The following is a 6,990-nucleotide window of genomic DNA, read 5'->3' as shown; positions in this document are numbered from 1 at the left end:
ATGGAACCTTTACCTTTAACCCTTTACCTCCATTTCTGCACCCAAATTGTTTGTGGTCCTGTTCCAATGTCTTTTGGTGAAGACATTCTTCACAACTAACAACCTAAACCTCCCCTGGCACAACTTGAGGCCATTATTTCTTGTTCTTGTAACTCCATTGAACAGACTGATCCCCAGCTCTTTACAACCTCCTTTCAGGCAGTTGTAGAGAGCAAGAAGATCTACACCCTCAGCTTCCTTTTCTCCAGGCCGAACATCCTCAGCTCCCTCAGCCACCCCTTGCAAGACACCTGGGGATAGCAGTGTTCTTTTCCAGCATAAGCACAGCCTTTACAAAGATAATTTAGGTTCTCACTACGAGCGTTTCATTTGCACTGTTTATGCAGGCGCTTCACACATTGTACAAGGCAGATATGCCTTGTTTGCAATGAACATCAGACTGATGGGAACAAAAGACTATGAGGGGTAATCGGCAGATGTGATGAAACAATGCCAATAACAAGATAAAATAGCTAAAGAGGCTGTTTCTGGGGTTGGAAAAGTCCTCAGTGGAGTGTGGTAATGCCATTTTTGAAAGTTTGGAGAGGTGGTCCTAGGTACAAGCAAATTTGTATGCAGATTCACTTGAGCCAGTAGCTCTCCTAGATACCAAGTATTTTCCTAGAACTCCTTTACCTTTTTAACTTTCCACCTTTTCCTGGAAAAGATCAATGATGCCTACTGGCACAGGTTTTCCAAGACATTTTGCCTGGGCAGGGTGTTGGTGACATCTGCTGCTCATCCCTTCTGTCCTCTGGCATTCAGCAGTGTGAGGGCGGAAAGTCCTCACTACAAACTGGGTTTAGTTTCAAGGCAGGCCAAATGCAGCAGATACAATTCTGCTTCCTGTCATCTTGTCCTTTAATTATTTTTTTTTTGTGGATTTGGTTCCTATTTCTAAAAATAGGAAGTTTCTCTGCCATGTTACCCATTTTCTCCCTATTCTGTAGAGGTTTCTTATCCTCACTGTCTTTGTACTGAATTTCCTTCCACTTCTCTTTTGGATTTTTATGCCCTTCACATTTGTCAGCTTCAAGACCTTAAACCTGTGCTTATGCCTTTTTAGTTCTGACATCCTGAGAAGTCAAGTGAGAAGTAAGAAAGTAAGTTTGTTGTCACAAAAGGGTTTATGTAGTTTACCTTACCCACACTTTTCATTAAAGGAATTTTTTTAATAATAACTATACCCCAGCAAAGAGCTGATAATCAACACCCCTCCCTCCCCGCCCCCTGCCCCCCCCCATTTTAAAGCAGCACAGGGAAACTAATGGGGAAAGGTCTAAGTGTCTTGGGCTTTAAAATAATTATTAAGAAGATTGGTAGCCAAAGTCTACAGCTTCGACTATGGTGAATTCTTTCCCAGATTAGGGAATACAGGAACTTGGAGACCCTCTTGTCCCCTCTGCATGTGTGTTCTCGTTCCAGAGAGATGTCAAAGAAGTAGTATTGCAGTAGTGAAGGTGTAACCTACTGCATTTATTTCAGTAACCTGCTTTGTAACCGTTTTACTTTCTAAACCAAATGCTTATATATGTTTTATTTTATAAAGCCTGTAATAGTAGCCTTTATAGCTACAAATTAATATGAGCCACAATGAAGGAAAATACATTTTAGTAGGATAGTTTGCAGAGAACTAATTTAAAGCATACATACTTCCCAGTCTGCCTTGAGCATTAGTAAGAAACATCTTAAGTGAGATGTAGTTCATTCTGGTACCATTCTAGTAGTCGTTTTGTTAATGGTTAAAGTTTATCAGTTTACAGCCTTTCGCTGCACCTTTTTTTAATTATTATTTTTTTATTTCATATCATAAGTATTCAGTTAAAGCAGATTATCAGTGATTTCTGCATTAGGCTGGACTGGTGTTTCTGACCTAGAGGTGAGAGACACCAGATCCCCTGTAATGCTCAGTGAAAATTCAGAATCCTAGCTGTACAAAATCTGATCAATTTCTTAAACTAAATGTCTGCTGAGGCCCACTGTTGGCATTAAAGCATCTAATTTGCTGCCAAAATCAGGGCAGCAGGGTCATTCCAGCTACAGCTGCCTGGTAGTTTGCATGATATGTTTAGTCAGGATTTTCCCATCCATTTAGTCAGAAGTCCCATCCAAATCCCTGAATGAGCCAATCCCTAAAAGAGGGAATTGGCTGTTTGTGGAGGGGGTATTGAGCCAGAGTCTTTATCTCTCATACATTGTTCACTGTAAAGGAACAGGAGTAAAAAGTCATGTGGTCTAGTTCAGTGCCATCAGTACTGTCATCAGATCTTAAAGCTTGTCTTGTGTTCAGCTCTGCTGGTTTCCAAAAAGCTGATCTACAAACAACAGCCAAATGTACATATGTTAATTTTGCCTTTCTTAGGCTTGTGCCAACCTCATGAAATTGTCTACGGCCACATGCAAAGTCCTGCACCTGGGTCAGGGCAATCCCATGCACAATGACAGGTTGGGCAGAGAATGGATTAAGAACAGCCCTGAGGAGAAGGACTTGAGTGTGCTGGTTGATAAGAAGCTCAACATGAGCCAGCAGTGTGGGCTGGCAGCCCAGAAACCAACTGTATCCTGGGCTGCATCTAAAGAAGTATGGCCAGCAGGGCCAGGGAGGGGATTCTGCCCCTCTTCTCCACTCTGCTGAGACCCCACCTGGAGTGCTATGTCCAGTTTTGGAGTTCCCAACACAGAAAGGACATGGATGATCTTTAGGGTCCTTCCAGCCCAAACCAGCTGGGGATTCCAACAACATGGAGGGATTTTGTGAGCTCAGTGCTCCCTAAAAAAAGCCAAGAACCTGGAGGTAAGGGGTAAGTTTGGTTCAAGCTTACAGCATCTGCAGGGTGCTACAAGTATTTATGGACTGTCAGAGAACAAAGAGTTCCAGCATGCATTGTACAAGAATCTCCTTAACAGAGCATCAGGTCATGCGTGAAAGCAGGACATTTGGAGAAGTGTATTTGAAATACATCTTCACCATTTGAAGGGAAAATAAGTTACTTCAGTGTATTTATCAAGAATCAGTATATATTGCAAAAGTGGACTATTCAGATTTTAAAACTACTTTGTTTTGGCTGTGGTCTTGTCTGACATCCATGAGCATTTGTACCAGTAAAAACAGATTTGGAAGCTGTCTGTCCAGAGTTTAACCTGAGAAGCATGTGCATTCATTCACACTGAACAACAGACACTTGGTTCTTCGGGGATGTAAGCAACATGTGTGATGGGCCTCCTTTATCACAACTGTTTTGCAAGTGGCTTTTCTGATTCCACGGAGTTACTTTGTTTTTAATAAAAAATAGGGTGGTTTAAAATTATATTTGAACTTAAGGAAGCTCCAGTTGATTCAGGGACATTATGGAAGCAATAAAAAAGAAGTTTTTAAAAAAACAGGAGTTTTCTGGAGATTATTTTCTCAGCTCTACTATTAATATTGTTTTGTTTGCCAGACTATGATCAAAAACATTTGTCAGGCAAGACTTGGTCAGGAAAGCAAGCCAGTAGACTCGAGCCATCATCTAAGTACATATAGAAAAACTGTTCTCTTGGCATGGAAAACAGACTGTTTACAGAAATAATAAACATGCCCTCTGAAATTATATTCCTTCTCTCTAAAATCATGGAAGGTCATAAGACTTTGACCCTACAGGAGTGTAACACTTCTGTCAAAGCATGATAAAAAATAAATACACCATAATAAAGACACGTCAGTCTGATGGCTCAAGTGTGCCTTCCTAACATGTTCTGTCTCCTGTCTTTAAAATGTGGTATGCGTACTGCCATGCAAAGAGAACCCATCTGGAGGGGATACCAAATCAATCATTTTTCTGATGGATTAGTTGATGTAATTAACTTTTGTTTCATCTCCCAAGTCAATCTTGTAAACAGTAAAACATGTCAAAGTAAAATATAATTTATTGAAAAGTGTAATTTGCAAAAGTCCTTATGGTGATTCAGCTGCTAGATAAAGCCCCAGATGCTGAGTATCCACCAGGAATAAGAGACTCATCTGGCCAAGACTTGTTTTTTTCTTGGCCCTGACAAGAGACAAGTGAGCTGTAAGCAAGGGAGAAGGTAGTGGCTGGCTACCTCAGCAGCTGCTGGCAGCTGGAGTGGGAGTGTGTTCATCACCAGCATCAACACACCCCAAGGGCTGCAGTCTCACCTGTCAGCTCTTCGGGATTTCCAGGTTTGCTCTATTTGGACTCCTCCCTCCTCCCTTGTAAAGGCAGAGGAAGTTTAATGTTTTAATTCTGCTGTGTAAACTCCAGGCATGGGAGTGAGAAATCTCATCCCTTCTTGAGAGCCAAAGTGAAAACAACGTGACTTTCCAGTGCCATTTGAACATCTTCGGTGGGGACCCTCAGCCAGCTGTTCCTGATGCTTCTTCTTGCAAAGTAGTGCCTGACAGAAATATTCTGGCTGTACTGGCCATAAACAAAACTAGTTGCAGGTGTTGCCCTGAAGAAGTTTGCCTGGGGCAGTCTACATCAGGTAGTATACATATATGAGAACAGAGATGAAGGAACCACAAGGCTTTTTCATTTGATAAATATTACTCTTCAGCTAAGCACTGCCTGCAAGTAAAAGTCTGTCTCTAAGCCTGATTGTACCACAGTGACTGCAAATCCACCAGGGAGATGGGGTAGGCTTTACCAGGGGAGATTTAGATTAGATAGTAGAATAAACTTATTCATGGAAAGAATAATTAAACACTGAAACAGGCTGCCCAGGGAGGTGCTTGAATCACCATTCCTGGAGGTGTTTAAAAGACATGTAGATGTAGTGCTGAGGGACATGGTTTAAGCACTGGACTTGGTAGACATGGGTTCATGGTTGGTAGAGTGAAGGTATGATCGAACACAATCATCTTAAAGGTCTTTCCCAACCAAAATGATTCTGTAATTATTCTGCCCTGAGCTCCATGCTGTCACGAGTATATCAGTGTCTTATTGAGTCAAGTAACTAAGAAACCCAAAGCAGTGGAGAAGCTGTAGCTCCATTTCTGAGGGCAATGCGGACTTTTTAGTCAACACTGCTGGGCTACCCGTGGATTTTATGGACAGATGTTACTCTGTGGCATACAACCATTAGTATTTCCTCTGGCATACCTGTAGTTCAGAGGAAGTAGAAGGTCTTCCTCTCATGTATAACACAAAACCAGATGATCCCTGTTTTGGAATTCCACCAGTATAGATTATGCATGTGAAGAATATAAAAATATTTAAAGTTATAAAGCTTGATGTCTTAGCTTGCTGAGGGTGAGTGTGCAAGTATTTGGCTTTGGGTCCATCTTCCCTTCACCCCACGAAACATTTTAATCCAGGCAAAAAAAAGAAAAAGGGGAAAAAAAAAATCTTCATTTGCTGATAGTTTAGATTCTGTTCAGTTATAACTCACAATCCCAAACCATTATAGTTAAGTTTAATAGTTCATAAATTATACAACACACAGCACATACTGTCGTAATCTGTATTGGACAAATCTATACAAAAAAATACAAAGTCACTATAGGCAATGTTAAACCTCAGCTGTACAGTTTTTCTGAACTGTTTTGGCTAGAGACATGATTTTTCACACCTCTACCCTCATATGGTATTAATTCAATTGTTTTATATGTTATACATGCATAAGAACTAGAAGGGATTTCCTTTAATAAAAAACACTGAGGATAAAAATGTTGGTGTTTATAAAAATGTCAAGCTCAAAGACTCTTCCATAACTGGTTAGAGGATTGCTATAATTTAAGACTCAAAAGCCTCATTCATTAAGTCCTCCAGAGAGAAAACCCTGACTTTCCACTCACGAGTTACCAGTCTGATCCCTCAGCAGAGCACCAGCAGCAAGTGTGCTGAAAGACCAGAGAATAAAAGCTCCAAAAAGGGCTGTTGGATGATTCGGTTCTACAGCTCTTGGTCACTCTCATGCTTGGTTTGTGCCTAGAAGCTCAGTGCAACACAGCTCCAAGCATGGTGCAGCGGGTGTTCATGCAATGGTCTGTTTCTGTGAGGGGTGGCAAAGTCAACTTCTCTGTTGCTGTTCTACAGGCAGGAATTTTCAAATGAGGAATTTTCAAAAGACACAGGGCTGTTGTACATCTCTGCTATTTTTCTGCAGCTCTCAGTGTGTGCTAGAAAGCAATGCTCAGTCATGGGGTGCAGTGGGAGAACTTTCAAAGCTGTTGGGCACCATCCCAGCAGTGACTGACCAGCTTCCTCCCTTGCAATCAAACAAGTATCAGCAATATATAAATATATTTAGGAGAAAGGAAGTTCGTGTATGAACTTCAAAATTTTTTTAAGAAAGGACTTTGAAAACTGCTATTTCAGTTAAAGAAAAGTATTTTGATGGAACTTCACTTGGGATGTGAAGAGAATAAACATTAATTGCAGCTGATTCTTCAGAGTAAGCCAAGGAACTGATTCCGTTATTAAAATGAGCAGAAAGCTCTGCATTAATAGAGTTGTAGTGCTGAACATGTCTTTAATTTTTGAGTGTTTGCACTTCTTTCTTGTCAACTCTGGTGTTGAGCACTATTGTCCAGCTCCAAGCACCAAGCAGCTGGGAGGCTTTGGCTGATGTGGCTCCGTGAGAAGTGACAAATATGTAACACAGCTGTAGAAAGGGGGCAAAAAGGTCAGTCCCCCCCTGCCACTGTGGCTTCAGGCCCTGTAGCCACGTCTGTTGGCCATGGCAACACGCCCTTGCTTTAAGTTTGCCCTTTCCAGACTCCCCTCTCTCGGCACACAGGCTGATGTTTAGCGATGAAAGTCCTTTCTTCGGTACTGACGTTCTTTCTATTCTACCGTTTCTGTTTTTCGGACGTTCTAACTGCAAGCTTGAGCAATCTCCAGCTTACACGAAGAATTAAAACGCTGCCCCAGGCTCTCCCCGCGCCGCTGCTGTGGCGGGGGACGCCGGAGCGACGGATCCCACCGTGTTCGGCGAGCGGGGAGCGGG

This window comes from Chaetura pelagica, unplaced genomic scaffold (assembly GCF_000747805.2).
Source record: "Chaetura pelagica isolate M959 unplaced genomic scaffold, ChaPel_1.0 scaffold562, whole genome shotgun sequence".
Lineage (NCBI taxonomy): Eukaryota > Metazoa > Chordata > Aves > Apodiformes > Apodidae > Chaetura > Chaetura pelagica.
Note: the sequence above shows the minus strand (reverse complement) of the source record.